General features: G+C 40.6%; 1 protein-coding gene across 1 annotated transcript in view; it reads right to left on the reverse strand.

Annotated features, from left to right (window-relative positions):
* Window positions 1-12,143, reverse strand: part of LOC119897135 (platelet endothelial aggregation receptor 1-like) — a 55,573-nt gene extending 43,430 nt beyond the window's left edge. Inside the window, 1 exon segment of the mRNA XM_038710713.1 lies at window positions 11,941-12,143. The gene's annotated coding sequence lies outside the window, so the exon portion shown is untranslated.
* Window positions 12,144-17,400: the final 5,257 nt, after the last annotated feature.

A 17,400-nucleotide genomic window follows, 5' to 3' on the forward strand; every position in this document is an offset into this window, starting at 1 on the left:
AAACAGATGTCGCTTTGGGACAGTTGCTGAAACAACTATTTCTGTCATTTTGCTTGGGAGAACAGCATCTTCCTGACCCAAACTTTTTGGTCGATAATTCTGGTGAAGTTTGACAATGTTTCCCAAACAGATGCAAGATTTGTCTACTTTTCCACTATTTGTATCTTTTTCTATCATCTGTCATTTAATTGAGGCTTCATCCAGTTGCCTAAAGTTCAGGTCTACACCCATTAATGATGCCCCCTACCCAAGGAACGAATGCATACTGATCCATGACAGACCACAGGTGCAAAGTCAAATTAGTGGTCTTGGGTTTTACTCTGCATTTGTCATGAAAATGTCTTGTGATCAGATATAGTTAGCACTGTCCTGCACCAGCAGTTGTAAATGCTTGTAATGGCTAGAAACAAAGTTCAAGGCAAAAACTGAGTTTTAAAGAACAGATATCTTCTAGCTAAGTATTCACTGAGGGGTTTTTCCTCAACAAGCCCACTGTATAACCTCCCTATAAGGCACACAAACTTATTCTGTGCTGTTGCGAATTACCATACCAATCAACTCACACAAGAACAATGTTATGCATCTATCCCTATGACCAAATATTTATTATGCTGCAACAGTATAACTGTACAGGGAATAAAATTAAAACAAATGTTATAGTTGCAGTCTTTGGGGACATTGATGAAAACAAATAAATAATGCTTGTTTTCTTCTTTCACGAAATATTTACTTTTTGCAGATGTGTGGGATCTGATGTGGCGTACTCTAAAATTCTCTTGTTGAGCCGGGCTTCTTGCCAGTTGGAAGCCTTTGCTCTCCCTGTTGTATTACTCTGACACATTTGAGGCTCGTGCGCTCTCGCACACAGACCCACAGTGCAAACTGCCGCCTGGTCCTCCACACTCCAGACCAAAACCACAGGCAGGATGACTGTGGCTTCGAGGTCAGAGAAAGCAGAGGGGTCCACAAAAACAAACTTAAACACTAAGACACTGTGATAAACTCACCTCTATGGAGCAGAATAAACAAAAGCACAGACTTAAACACCTTGGATTGAAATCATGTCTGGTCTCTTTAAACAAGTGTTTTATACAAACTTTAGTGAGTGAAATGGTGGAAAACCCAAAATGGAGGCTCTCGCTGAGGTTTCAGATGGACATGACCATACAGAGCTGTAATTATATGTGCTGTAATGCTCTGTTGATCATACTGGTGCAGAGACACATTGAGTCCTTATAAAAAACACAGCCTTTCCACAAACCGTGACCAAAAAACATAGCTTTTCATTGTAAACTCTCATAGGCGAAAAACCTCTCAGTCCACAACATTAGAAGGCAGCAGCTTGTAAGAAAGACGTGTAGCATTTTATAATTCATAGCATGTAGACTCACCAGAAAATAGTTCCGTTTTATGTTCGAGCAATTAATCACATGAACCATTGGCTTTATCACATAGTGACAGGATTCAAATTTGTATATTTCAGTTTTGAGATTCAGACATATAATAACATGAATTTAACATTTTCTGTCATTTGCCCTCCTATTTGCTGGTCATACCATGTTTCATGTCATCTCACGTATAGCAGATTCCTCCTTTTGCACTTAATGACAGCGTTATAAAAATACATTTGCACTTGTCATAGACAGATTGTAGTGCCATAAAATAAACACCTGAGTACTTAAAAATATTTATATTTTTTTTGTAGGTACTTGGTCATAAACCAATGAATTGGGAATTTTAGTTAGTGGCAATATTAATCACCAAAGTTATTATAATACAGCATGGCAACCCACATTTTTCACTCAATTCCGCAAATGTCATGGTGGAGCAGGAGGAGAAGTCTAGGGATCAGCAAAGTCAGACGGATACATTGTCTGGGGACCATAAATCCTTGGAGAAAGGTTTGAGCCAATCTACCTTCCAGATGTTGAGAATATGAGAAAATGCGACCTGCTGGTGGCACTGAATGAAAAGTCAGGGGATCATCAGACTCATTACAACTCATCCCCAAAGCACCATCAACGTCTGTATCAAATTTCATGCCGATCCATCCGTTAGTTGTTGAGCTATTTTAATCTGGGCCAAAGAGGTGGACCAAAGAAAAACACATTGACAACATAATAGCGCAAGAATTTAAAACTTCACTGAATCATACTATTTGAAAAAAATGTCTGCCCTAATGATTCTATAAGCAGGATATTTCTAATGACTGTGGCAAGTGATTGGTCTGTTGGAATGTCCTTTGTGCCATTGTTTTAGCTTGAATCACAGTTGAGTTGTTGATTCAGACGCACGCTTCCTCCTCAACTCTTCCTGTGCTTTACTGTCTAATTCGACACTGCCAATCAGGAAGCTTTCTATGATTTCTCTGACTACTTTTTATATTATATGGCGAGTGAGAAAAGCTCCCTCCCATTTAGGGCAATCATTTTCACAATCAATGAATAATTCATATTTTTTTTCATGTGGGTGGCGTGGTGGTGCAGTGGTTAGTGGCACTGTTGCCTCACAGCAAGAAGGTCGTGGGTTCATACCCCGGTTGCCCCGGCCTTTCTGTGTGGAGTTTGCATGTTCACCCCGTGTCTGCGTGGGTTCTCTCCAGGTGCTCCGGCTTCCTCTCACCATCCAAAGACATGCTGGCTAGGTTAATTGGTGTCTCCAAAATTTTCCTTAGGTGTGAGTGGTTGTTTGTCTATGTGTGGCCCTGCGATGGACTGGCGACCTGTCCAGGGTCAAAGTCAGCAGGGATTGGCTCCAGCCCCCCTGTGACCCTGTACGCAGGATAAGCGGTTGACGATGGATGGATGGACTTTTATCATGTGTAGAACATTATAAAACAAATAAAATCATGTCCTTGAGCCCAAGGTGAAATTATTTATTTAAAAGCATGTGTTTTTTTGCAACCATCTGCGTGAATAATACGGAGAAAAATGCCTTTGAAAGTATCCTGAGGCTGTAGTCTGCCCTCAAACATGTCAGTACCATTTAATTACCCTCTCTGATGTGGTCCTAATTCTTTTTACACATGAGAGCATCATCCTCTTGCTCGTTTTCCCACCATGACAAGCTAATTTCTTTAATCATAATGCCTTTCTCTATGCTTAATATCGCTTAAAAAACAAATTATTACTGTCCTCCCCTTTCAGGGTCAGTCAGTTGTGGGAAACGCTGCTTTAAAAAAGGACCTTTAGTCACTGTGTCTTTAGCTGATCTTCCCTGGACAAAACTATGCAAAGACCAGCACTTATTCATCCATATTTATTAGTACAAAACAGAACAGGCCACAGAGTCAAGAGCCTTTGAAATCTTCAGAGGAGCTTAAGAAAACAGAAACAACCTCCACTGAACTCTTACAACAATCACAAACTGTTGATGCTAGTGTTGTCTCTGCGCAGAATAACTCTTGGTTAAAGAGAAAAAAGCGAGTAATTATATTAAGAAAGCGGCTAGTGAACTGAGTGAAAGACCATGTGTATGCTGTTTTGGTTCGGTCCTTTCTCTAATACTTATTTTGTCCTAGTCGTGTGTTGATCTTGGTCAATACTGGACGCAGTCTTGAATGTTTGGTGCCAAATTCCAAGACCATGCAAATAATATGACATCTCACATGTAGAAACCTCTGTATGCAATACAGTTGTGCCTGTATAGAGGTTATATGCAGCCAGATCAACATCCCTGTTTAACTGTGGTTTATCCTCTGTCTTCTTTTATTATTGTTTTCTAGAATCATAATAGGTGAAATCAACTTGAGCAGTTCTGTTTCTGGTCTCAAATTGATCTTGAAACAGTCAGGAACTCTAATTGGACCTGGTTTTGAAGTTGACACGGTTTCAACTTGCACTGAACATTTGTGGCATAGTCAGGGGGAAACTTAATTCTCGTTGGCTGATATTTCTATCAGCAAAATTTGAAAATATAGTAGCTAAAGAATAAGTCTGGCGATATTCTGTTTGTTTCTAACAAGTGTTGCCTGTGTGGTCAAAGCCTGATATACAGTAGCTTCTCTGTTACATATCTCCACTGTTGGCGCAAATACCTCTACATATTATGACTGTAGGATGTCATTATGCATTGAGAACATCTGGATGTTCTTAAAGTGTGGTGACATATGCAAGAAATGTCTGAATCTATTTCACAGCTTTTCCAAACTTTACAGTCCGTCCCTCAAAGGTTGGTTGATCACTGGTGTGCAGTTCTCCAATCGCTTGTTTGACCTGTAGTGTCATACGAAGGGAAACAGGCGATCAGACTGCAGCCACTAAAGGGGAAACACTGTACCACTGGAGGCAGCCAAAACTGCCAAGTCATCACAAAACTCTGTATCGAACATCGACATAAACACAGATGTGCACTCACAGAACTTGCCTGTTCCATGTACCTCAACACACACACACACACACACACACACACACACACACACACACACACACACACACACACACACACACACACTAACACACAGGCACACTGCTTTCTTTTCTTTCCATTATAACCCTTCCTTTGGCTAAAAACTGTGCGAATTGCTTACTCTTGTGGTATTGACCCTCATGGTAGGGGAGCTGCTGTCCAAACCCTGCTGGAGAGGTGTGAAATCAAATCCCATCTGCTTTGGCAAAACCTACCACCAGCACAGAAGCTGAATAAGCTTCAGCGTCTGAAAAACCCAATTATTTGAAATAATTTATGCCACACTTATTAAGAATTGTTTCTTTTCTGAAATGACTGAGACCTTCTGTATAAAAACAGTTGTAGCAATTCTGTTTTTTGTTGATAAATGTTGGGTAAAATATGGGTTTCTTGGGGGGTCTATGGCGACTGACAACATTGTACTGATCATTTCTGTCTGTCTGCGGTGTCTGAATAATCGCAAGGGAAGCATCATCCTTTACTGAGACCCAAGTTTTAAAAGCGACATATTTCATACTGCGGATAACATTCCCATGCAACAGCTTTAATGTGAGTCTTCAAGTCACGCCTGTATGAAAGAGAGAGCAATTTACAGTAACAGACTTTAACCATGCTTCATCTGGTTTCGATTAAGACAGCACTTCTTATGTGACAGGATGGCAGCTTTTTTTTTCTCTTAGCAGCTGCTACGCTACAGCGAGCTGGGAACCATTTCAGCTGGTGTGGCCATCTTTTTCTGTTGTTGTTGATGATGCTTTTCTGTCATTTGTTTCCAGGATGAACCTATAGAACCATTTCTTCTCCAAGGAAAAAACGATGTGACATCTGGGTGATTTTCAAGTGTTCCTGCCTGCAGGGTGCTACAGCCATTTTCCGAGGACAGTGGGAGCTACACACTGGGAGACAGATGTGCGTCTCAATAAATGCCATGTCAAGTGTCTGTTGTAACTTAGGTACCTAGATAACCAGGAAAAGCTTGGCATAACATTAACACAAGCAACCACAGCAGCTGCAGAGTACCAGCAAGACAGGTAGAGAACAGTTATCAGTTATTATCTCTATTGGCTTTCCTTCTCTATCTCTATTTCCAGGAAGTCCAGCCTGGGCCAGTAAATTCCTAAAAGTTAAACCCCATTGATTTACAGGCCTACCTCTGGCACATGGTGTGCTGCCTTTCTGGAGGACAAGGTGGAAACCTGCAACTTATTAAAGTGATCATTTTAGAGCTTTTTTTTAACACATAGCCCCAAAAGCTCCTTCTCCCTCCCTCTCTCCAGATGGGCCTCATCCTGCAAGCATCTGGAAGTTAAAACCTTATTTTCTTCACTTAAAAACTGCAGCCACGTGTGCTACCCTGAAGGTGAACCCTCATAGATGTTCCTTTACTCCGTCTCATTCTCCATGCTTTTCCCAGCAGCGTCAGTAGACTGAAACAGTTTCAAACCCCATAGGTGGTGCCGTTAATTCACTTTGTTGGACCACCTCGTGGCTGAAGACAGATGAAAGTAGGCCCTATAGAATCTGGTCAAGTTAATTGAAAACCCTGGCATGGTCGTCTGCATTGCACAACACGTTAGCCTCTAGGGGCTTTTTGGTATGACACCTGCTTATCTGTCCAGCACAACAGGAAGACGGGGGGCACAGAGAAGACAAGAGCCAGATACAAGTCACCACACAGGACATCCTGGGCAACACTGTGGGAGGGCAAACACTGGCCATGGTAGGAAAGCGCAAAATGGGTACAGGGACTTGTCATCTTGTTTGGGTATGATATTCCATCTAAAGGAAACCAAGTGGAGGGGAGACTGTTAACACTTTTCTTTTTCTGAATGCCCAGAGGCAAACAGAAGCAGCGGGAAACACAGCAGGTCTTCTGTGAGTCATGGAGGAATACTTTTTTATCACAGCGAGGCTTGTCCAGGCTTTTCAAAAACTGCTGCAAATTAGTGTCAACTATTTACCACTTAATAAGCAAGTAAGCAATTTTGTTGTTAACACATTGCAAAAGCACAAGTTACCACAGAGTATCTTGTCAGCACTTTATTGACGATGTCTTTGAAGATAACATGCTTTTCTCATTACTTTTTAATTGAGTACAACTCCCTGTTTCATTGTTGTCTGTCTCCGACAAATAATTTCATCTCTTCAGCTGAGTTTCTTTCAGTTATCTTTTACATGGCAAAACAAGTTTTCAACCAAATCAAACCCTGGCCCCACAGTCTCTCAGGTCCATGCTCTCTCATCTGTGTTTCACTCATCTTTGCAGAGCACCAGGGGAATGAAAACTGGGACAAACAATAGGAAGCCGATAGGAAACATCTTGCATGTACATCCAGGTTTGCATCTCAACATTCTCTTCCTCTGACATGTAAACAGAAGTGAGTTGGGAATAAAATCAGCCGCGTAAAAGGAAAAGTCCTTCAACGACGCCATCAGACCTAAGCAGGCTCTAACACTCTTTCTCTTTCTCACTCTCTAACACTTTTTTCCAACAGCAAACCTCTTTTGGGCTTCTATGTCCATTTTAACAAAGAATCCTTTTCTCCAAACCGAGCTTGTGTTGTTTTGAGTAATGGGGACGCTGAAAAATAGTGATGATCTGTCATCCTGCCTTTCCTGAGACTAGGTTTGTCTTTCAGAAGTGGCCTGGAAAATGGTGTACAAAAAAAAGTCCTCTCATAAAATCCAAGATGGACGACTCTGAGAGTCATAGCTTAACACAGCTGGTGGAGTGGATCTGGGTCTGAGCTCAGAAAAACATCAAGAGTTCTAACAGTTCATGTCCGCGTGGTGCCAAGCATGACACAAAGGCCATTTGTTTTTCACATGCGAAACTCACATCTTGTATGGTAAACACATGATATTTCATCTTATAAATGACAAAATAAACATTCTGCGCTTTATCTGCACAACTGATTTCACTTGGGTGAACTATTGTAAACAAACAAAAACATAAACATAACCCTATTTTTATCACAGAGATGGAAACAAAAAACGAGAAGCCTTCTGGGCTTTGACTTTGGTGCTATATTTCCTCTAATTCTACATAGGTTTAACTTGGTTCCAGTTATCCTGCATACGCCACAGTGAGACATAGACACCAGTGAAATCTTAATGAACAATGTCTCCACTGCTGCTCCACCCTCCACCCCAAACACCACCCACCAACCACCAGCATAAGCAAGTTCAGGAAAGACCCTCACCACAGTACAAGTAGTCTGTGGTCACTTCATCAAGCCACTGCAGGCTCCTCCTTCTCTTCCACCCCCAAACCCCCCGACCTCTGTTTTTTATGATCGGTTATTTGAGCCAGAGCCCAATGAAACTGTACATGTTCCACAGCCAGAGCAGAGTGAGCTACCCAAAACCCCCGAGCTGGAGGGCTGCAGTCGAATCTGCTCCAAATTACTTGCACGGCTGCAGAGCACATGGGGTTGAAAGGCTTATATAAGCCTGTGGTAGGAATATTCAATCCGTGTCACCTTCTTTTAAATTCCCTGTGCTCTTTGTCTTTTTCAACACAACTCTTTTGGCATCAAAAATAGCAGCTTGGGGAGTAGTAGGTAATTTGTTACATTGCAAGATGGATTCATAAGGACAACTTTGTCACCGATGTATAAAAAGTGTGAGATGAGTGAACTGAATTTCCAGTGACATTATGCAGCATTTTACACACAAATAAAAGTAACTTTTCCTGCGTGCCACCCAGTACCACCAATATGATTGACAAGTAAAATGGAGAAACTCTACAGTGTTTACCAAGAATAAAAGAAAACAAACAAGACTAAAGATGCTCTCAGACAGCTTCAGTGTTCTATATTTTGAATTGGTGGCTGCCTCCGCAGCTCCCAGCTACCTCCAATCCTCAACACCCATACCATACCATGTACGAAACACTACAGGCGGTTGTTTCCACCTACCTCAATCTCATCGTACTGCTAAATTAACCTCAAATATGAACCTCATGGTGGTGTAGAGGAAAAATTTGGGATTCATGAAAGTCATGAGGGGCATCACTGTTGCCTCACAGCAAGAAGGTCCCGGGATCAAACCCCGGTCGTCCCAGCCTTTCTGTGGAGTTCTCTCTGGGTGCTCCAGCTTCCTCCCACCGTCCAAAGACATACAAACTAGGTTGATTAGTGACCCAAACTTGTCCTTAGGTGTGATGTTGATGTTGAGATATTTCACTGGATAAATTTACTACATGAAAAGTAAAGGAATCACCAAAGTCAATAGGATCCATTAGATCAATAGATGTACTGAGATGTTTCAGTCTGGACCAAAGTGGTGGATCGACCAATCCATACAACCATGCCTCAGTCCGAGCTTCAAAGTATAATACAAACAAAGAGCTCAGGCTGTGATCTCACTTAAAGAACACACAAATGGTGTGTGGCCAGTGGGTATAAACTTGTCAAGAAGAATTGTGGCCTTCAAAAGACAACATGCAGACACTCTGGTGACTCTGCGTGGTGTAAATTTATAAAACGTCCGGGACAGGGGGATCAAATTAAACTGTGGCCTCTAGCTTCAGTTCTACTTTTTCTACTTCTACCTCATCTCTTTGTGTCTCTGTTCAGTGTCATCTCCAACCAAAACATATCCAATAGCTCGCCTGCGCCTGAGTCCTCTGCTGGACAAACATATGGTAAGTCAGCCAGATCTCCAGCTGTCAGACGGATTTGTTTCTTCACCAGACAAAAAAAAATGGGTCACCATTATACCACTGATAGCTGTAACAGTCTGGAGGAGGGCAGACACGTTTCAAGGGGGAGATGCTATTTTCCACTAATGTGATGATCTCATTTGAACAAGACACTGAAGAAAAACAAGGATAATTTCAGTTGTGTTATCTTTCGCATGTAGAATTCAACTCATGAAACCAATATATAAATAATGGCACATATAAATGGCACAGTGCTTTAGGAATACTTGGAGAAGGAAAAAAGAAAGTTCAGTCTGCAGTCAGAGAGATTTCCTGGCGATTTTTGGTTGCCAGAGCAGATGTGAGGTCAGGAGTCCAAACCAGGTGGCTGAGATTTACTCTGATAATGAATCATATCTTGCCTTCCTCACAGATGTTTTTATGCCTCAAATGGTGCCAGGGTCTCTTTAATCAAAAAGCCTTCATTCACAAGTCACAGACATTAAGTGCAAAGTGCAAAAATGCTGAATTTATAGGGTGATTTTACAGCTCCACCGGGGGAAAGAAATGAGGAGTTTGTGTCCAAGACAGTACGCTTCACTGTACAACAATTTATCATTTTATAGCTTTAAACTTACAGAGGCTCAAGACTGTAAAAGTGTCAGTCAATTTGTCAACAAGTGACTCTGAACAACCTGGTGAAGTGCAGTAGTTTTATTTAAATGTGGTGCTTCTATTCAATTTGTCTTTTTACCAAAACTCTGCAGATCTTTTACTGCTTCCCAGAAGCTGCGCCGGCTCAAGAAAATAATGCGCACACAGTCAGTGTATGAAAGCAGTTTTAGTTCATCATATTTCCTTCAGTGGACCCTTATATATCAGTCTTATTCACAGCATCACACACAGTCCTCTTGCGCACAAAACAAGCATCAACAACCCACTGGAGCCTCTCATATAAAAAAAAACACTATCTCCACCTGCTTCACCTGATTAACTCCACTAACAGGACATGAAAGTTGAGTCACACCATCAAACTCAGGATGTTGCACAGTTGTATGGACTGCAGTCACTTTGCTGCCACGTTTCATTGGCTTGAGTCACAGCTCCTCTGTGACCCGAACACAGACCAAAAGATGAACTTAATGAAAATCAAACACAACAGAGGCAGAGGAGGAGGAGGAGGAGGTGAGCACTGAGGAAACAGCAGACATACTCCCAGCAACTTCCTCTGCAATGAATCGATAGCGGAGACATGCCAGAGGAGCACAGCTTTTCTGAGTCATACTCGCTTGATAGTAGCTGGAGAAGTTTTCAAGCAAAGCCAGAGATGCCAAAATAAAAAGCAGTCAGGCAGGAAAAATATAGCAAGTGCATAAAGTGGTTCCACAATGCCAGGAACTCACTTGAACAAGTGGTTCAATTCACTCACTGATAAGTGCCGGGTGTTATGTGTTTGTATACCTACTTATAATAGTCTGTGCACTTGTTGATGAACAGACAGATGCTTTTATTGTCAGAGCGTGGCAACTGGAGGTCCATTCACACAGAGCATTTATGATCAACATAGCAGCAAAACACAAAACTGTTGAGAAATCTGTATAATGGTAATGAAATGTTATTTACACACTTTCACTAAGTACATTTAATCAAGTGCTGTAACAAATTATGAGGTACTGGTACTTTCCATTGTATGCTACACTTCATACTTCTACCCCACATTTTTTGACAGCTATAGTTACTGTCTCCCTTGCAAACTAAGATTTTACAGACAAAATATATGATTGTCTTCTGTGTTATGACAAATTGTCACCCAACAGTTTGTAAAGTAGTTTATGTTTGCAAACAGCAGGTAAACCAGTAATAATAAAACAATATTATAATATAATACTATATTACTATATAATACTGTTTCATATGGGTCATTCTGCATAATAAATACACTTTTACTGTTACTTGAAGTATATTTTGATGATAATACTGTACTTTTACTTAATCAGTGGTGGAGAAGGTACTCAGTAAAGGTAGCCAGACAGCAATACAAAAACACTCCATTACAAGTAAAGTATCAATGAACATGTCACTTAAGGAAAAGTATGTAGGTATTGTTAAAATATACTGGAAGAAAAATGTGAGTGTTATACAGTTACTGTTATACATTTCATTAGCATTTTACTGTTGTAGTTGGTCTAGATGGAGCTCATTTGAACTATTTTCTATATTGTTATCGCATTTGATGAGCTCCTCATATGTCAAAGTATGATACTTACTTCTGAACTGTAGGGCATTAGAAGTATAAAGAAGGATAAGATTTAAATAATTAAGTTATGTTGTATTTAAAATACTTGAATTAATGTACTTTTAATAGTCTACTTTCCACCACTGCTCCATAGGAAAATTTTCAATGTAAGACTCTGATTAATTGTAGAAGCCTGCTACTGTTACTTAAGTAAAGGACGTCTTCCATTATTGTTCCCAGTTATGTGCAAGGAAATCATGCTTTAAAAAATTACTCATACAAAACAACTAAAGTTTTCCTATAGTGTCTGCATTTTAAATGGATTTTAATATTAGAAGAAATGTGCTAAATTGTAGGCATTTTAGCACATTGCGTCCACAGCAAACGAAACATTCGTGTAAGTATAAATAACTGCACTCGAAATGGTCTAAGTTGCATCACCATTTTTGGGAATGCGTTAACACACGCTGCACTATTTTCCATAACAACACATTCCCATACAGTATACACAGTAAACTGGGTCTGTCCAGTCGATAACCACTAAGGTGTCATCGTAATTGTCATAAAATCGTCGGCTTTCAAATAAACCATCAATGCCTCCGTGACAGTCGCGGGTTTTTTTTTTTTTATTTATTTACAGCATTTTACTCACCTTGCCGGCCAAGAACTCCCAGATTATGTGTCGCTCTAGTATTGCAGTTAGAAACCAACTTCCCAAGGACGAAATTCAGAAGAAAATAGGGGTTCACACACTTCTAATCTTCAAGCAGTATAAACAGTGCAAAGAAAGAGAAAGAGACCAGTCGCATCTAACGGGGGAGGGTCCTGAAGCCAAAGAAACTGGAAAAACTGTGACAGCGAGGGGACTGGTGGAGGAGGAAGAAGGAAAAGAGAAAAAAAGGGATGGGGAAAATAGTAGATTTGGGGAGGTCATGGGAGGTGTGTGTGTGTGTGTGTGGGGGGGGGGGAGGTTGTTTCTGTCTACAGCAGGCCTGCAGACCTTGATCTGTTTTGGAATTGTTGGGGATAAGTGGTCCAGTGGGATAAAATCTGATGGAAAACAGAGGAACTTTTGTCAAAGTCTTGCAGGTGGAAAAATACGTCTCATTTCACCTCTATGGAGATAAATAGGTAGTCTGAAATATTTACCAACATCTGTATGTTATTATGTATTGTTATTTTTTTGGGGGGGGGGGTATTATTGATTTTAAGAGGAAACTAATAACGCATTACAAGGTTTATATTAAACTATATGTTAAAGTATGTGGACACTTTAAACTTATTTGTGAACATCTCATTACCAATAACCATTAGCATTAATCTGCTTCTATACTAGCCGTCGCTCTTCTGGTTACAATGTTTCCACAAGATTTTGGACCCTGGCTGTAGGGATTTGCTCCGATTCAACCACAAGAGCATTAGTGAGATCCAGCGCTGGTGTTGGGTGAGAAGGCCTGGCTTGTAGTCCTTCCAGTTCAAATCCGAAGATGTTGGATGAGGTAGGGGTGGGGGCTCTTTGCAGACCAGTCCAGTTCTTCCACACTTATTTAGAAATACATTTCTTTATGGAGCTGGATTTATGCATGGGGCCATTGTCATGTTGTTTCTTTCTCTTTCTGCCTTACACTCTTCCTCTGACAAAAATTCTTTATTGTCATCTGTGTAATAATAACCTCCTCTGAGATAACTGACAGTCAGCCTTTGCAGCCAGCAGTTGGAGAGCTTCCTCCCGAACAGCCAGCCGTGATGACCAGCCTGTTCAGAATGGGTATCCCACCCCCCTGCTGAGTGCTGACACAGATAAATAACTCATGGATGGTGCAGCAAACATCCTCACTGCACGGAAACCAAGAGCAGTGGGAAATAAAATAGTTTCCTGCAGGCTGCATAGGGGCTAAGTAGGAGTCCCATGCTCTGGAGACAGAGAGGGGGTGCTATCATTTTAAATTCGCTTTTAGTTGTCCTGATAACGTCAGAAAAGGTATTCAGTGAACAGTCCAAGATGAAACTTTCTATTACACCCAAACAAACATCATTCCTAACATTCACCTTGAGTTCTTCCTAGAAACATGACATTAGCATTTGCAATCAAGAGTCTGGCAATTTGTGGCTGAAATGAATGAACTGTTGGCTGTTGCGGGTTGAATTGCCAGGATCAGATGAGCTTCTGTGTCTAAACCAGTAAACATCCCCTTATTAACACAATTGTTTTGCATAATGGCTCATTTAACGTATTTTAGGGATAAATAAATGCTTTTAATAAATAGCATTAGATGTTTGCACCTGGGATGCTTTTGAGATAATCACTTGAATATTCATAATATATTAATTTTTTTCTGGTGTGAAATACTGCCATCTACTGCCATCTGAGTGTTTTACTATCCATTAAAAATGCATGCTGAGCATCCAAACCATGTTCAATCCTGCGTAATTTTATTTTAAATTCTAGTGGAGATCCAAACATTTTCAAAGACTTAAGATATGTCAGGGTGAATTTGGGGACCTATAGAATATTTCCATTTGATGGAATAGTACAGCAATAAAAAGCTACTTTTCCCCTCTACTCCACTACATTTCACAGGGAATATTGTACTTTTTTTTTTTTTTTTACACCTCTACATAATTACAGAAATGTTTCTGGGTTGAACTACCAAATAGTAATATTATGGTAAGCTCCACCTCAACCAGCTTCTTGTAATGTTATAGTAAAACATACTATAGATAATTTTCTTTTTTTTTTTTTACTTTCTCCATTTTCCTCATTTTTACACTGGGCCTAAGTAGCCTATACTACCACTGGACTTAACATTAATAGCTTATATGAAAATATAGTCCAACTTTAGGTCCGTATTATAACAAGAGGGGAATAGTATATAAAGTAAACAGGATTTTAATGCAGTATTTAAAAGAACCCTCCCAGAATGAGCGTTCCTAAGATGCTTGTCATTTAAAGTGCATCCACACAGAAGGCCACCTTTGAGGTGCTTTAAATGGCAGAGGTATGGACATATTGCAGCTGCTTGTAGAGGAAGTAGAAGATGTGGGAAATGTGGAGGTGAACACAAGATTTCTGAGTGTACGGAGAAGGTGGTAAAGTGTGGTTCATGCAGTGGAGGGCACATTGCTGGAAATCGTGAATGTGAGCAATATAAGCAGGCTATGAGGGTGCAGCAATATAGGGAGCTCAACAAAGGGGTGTCTAATGCTGAGGCTGTTAAAAAGGTTGCAACAAGTGGGGAGGTGAGGGAGATAAGGAGGAGAGAAGGGGAATGCCGTCCGCCAGCCTGTGTAACAGAATATTCAGCAGTGGTGAGTAAGATGGAATTCCTGGCTTTCATTGTGGAAGTAATGTGTGACATGAAGCAGACTAAGAACAAATCAGATTGTAGTGTGAAGTGTGGTGAAGGCCTGCTGAGAGAAGTCTTGGGGTTGTAGGGATTGAGCCAGCTACCCTCCATAGATAGGTGTTCTCAACAGACAGAAGGGGAAAGAATAATGGAAACCAAATGGAAGATGATGATGATGAGTTAGTTTTGTATCCTGCAGTGGAATGCCAGAAGTCTGGTAGCTAATAGACAGGAATTTTAAGAAATTTGTGCATGGTTTCAAATAAAAAGCACAGCTAATATGCATATAGGAGACATGGCTTAAACCAACTTTAGATTTTGTGATACCAGGTTACATTTGTTTACGTAAGGACAGAAATACATCTGGAGGAGGGTGTGCAATTTTTGTTAAAAAAGGTGTTCAGTATAGGCAAGTCAATGTAACCTCAGGACTTGAGTGTGTAGCAATTGAGGTATGGTGCTCAGCAGGTAGGTTTTCATTGATTAACTTCTATAATCCTTGTCTACGGCTAGAAATAGATAATTTAGTTGAAGAGAGCAAAGTAGTGCCGTGGTGGAACCGGGCTTGTGATGAGGCTGTGAGGGTTCGAAATAGAGCTTATAGGCAGCTTCGCAAATGTCCTGTTGAGAGTCTTGTTATTGAATATAAGAAACGGCGAGCTGACGTTAGAAAGGATATAAAATGTGTGAAGAGAAAGAGTTGGCAGAAGTTCTGTGGTACTTTAGGTTCTGAGACTACTGTTAAACAGGTTTGGAATATGATTCATCAGATGGCTGGAATTCATAGAGGTTTCTCTATTCCTGTTTTGGTAGAAGGGAGTAGTGAAGTGGTAAGTAATAAGGACAAGGCTGATCCGTTGGTTAGGAGTTTCCAGCAAGTGCATACTGGTAGGAATGTTGGTAGAGAAGGTTTGATTAGGAGGGAGCTAATACTTGAGCTGGAAGGGCACTTGACAGGAATAACGTGAACGCATAAACTAAAGAGGGTAATAAGACGAGGGCGACACGCTACTCTTGGGAGAGATGGCTTGGGATATGATATCTTTCAGCATATGGATGAGTTTGCATTGGAGGAGGTGCTGGCATTGATAAATACAATGTGGGAGGAAGGATCAATTCCAGCTGAAGGGAAACATGCCGTTATTGTGCCAATTTTAAAACCCGGTAAGGAAGCTGAAAGCCCTGGATCATATAGGCCAATTGCACTCACAGCTGTCATTTGTAAGATTATGGAAAGGATGGTTACTGACAGGTTGGTATATAGATTAGAAAAGAAAGTTTTTTTCTCCACATATCAGAATGACTTTAGACTTGGTCGTGGAACTACTCGTCCTACTAGTGTTGGACGATGATATCAAGAAAGCCCTTGTAAATAAAGAGGTGGTGGTAGGTGTGTTTCTTGATATAGAGAAGTCTTATGATATGCTGTGGAAAGAAGGAGTAGTCATTAAGCTGTATGATGCAGGGATTCGGGGTAGAATGATTAACTGGATGAAGGACTTTCTAAGGCTACAGAGTATTCAGGTAAGAGTGGGAGGGAGCTTTTCTGACTGTGATTGTAGATAATGGGACTCCACAGGGTAGTGTCATCAGTCCAGTCCTGTTCAATATATGTTCGATGAGGTAGGAAGTGGATTTCAGCAATCTTTGTTCGCAGATGATGGAGCAATGCGGAAAAGAGGCCGTAATACTGGGTATTTATTTAAACAGATGCAGTGGGCTTTGGATAAGGTGCAGGCTTGAAGTGAAAAGTGGGGCTTTAGGTTATTATTGACAAAAACAAAAGTCTATAGTTTTTGGCAGGAAGAGGAACATAAGTTTATATAAGCCTTAAGTTGTATTGGGAACCTCTTGAGAGAGTCAGGATCTTCAAGTTTCTTGGTGTCTGGATGGATGAAAAGTTAATGTATAAAGAACATGTAAGTAGAATGGTAAATAAGTGTTATCAATATTATGAGGTGTTCTGGGTGTTCTTGGGGTGCAGACAGGAAGCTTATGCTGATGATTTATAAAGCTATGATAAGATCAGTTTTTGATTATGGGTGTCTTGCATATGGATCGGCAGCAAGATCCACCCTTAATAAATTAGATGTGGTGTGAGCTAGGGCTTTGAGGATATGCACTGGGGCATTCCAGACAACGCCAATTCTGTCGCTGTATGTGGAAGCAGGGGAGGTTTGTGCAAAATTGGCATTAAATTGTTTTAAAAAAAAAAAAGTTTTGGATCAGCTCTTAGTACAGTCTCAGCAGAGTGTTTGGAATTTAGAAAGAGAGCAGGCTTAATAGATATTACATTCTGTTAAGACATATGCAGAAACCTAATGAAAGGAAAACAGCGCCTTCTGTCTACTGGCCATCTAGCCCTCATTGGTTATTGCCTGAGGCTGATGTAGACATAACTATTAATTATTTAATAAAGGAAGGGAGAATAGGAAATGTTACACAGTATGTACAAGAGCGTCTTTGGAATTAATGAAATAGTTATTAGAAATGTATACAGATGGATCTAGAGACCCTGAGAGTAGGAAAGTAGGCTTTGGTCTATATGTTCCCCATATTCATTTAAGACAGTGTTGTAGGCTGCCTGATGGCCTTTCAATCTTTACAGCTGAACTAGTAGCAATACTATGGGCTCTGCACTGGTTGGAAGAAGGTGGGGAGGAGAAAGCCATTATTTGCTCTGATTCACTGTCTGGCTTGATGGCAATAGAGGGAGAAAGAGATGGGGCTAGCTTAGACTTAGTCAGGGAAATTTTAACAGTGGT

This window comes from Micropterus salmoides, unplaced genomic scaffold (assembly GCF_014851395.1).
Source record: "Micropterus salmoides isolate LMB-PRFRI ecotype aquatic unplaced genomic scaffold, ASM1485139v1 Ms_hic_scaffold_11, whole genome shotgun sequence".
In the NCBI taxonomy this organism is placed as follows: domain Eukaryota; kingdom Metazoa; phylum Chordata; class Actinopteri; order Centrarchiformes; family Centrarchidae; genus Micropterus; species Micropterus salmoides.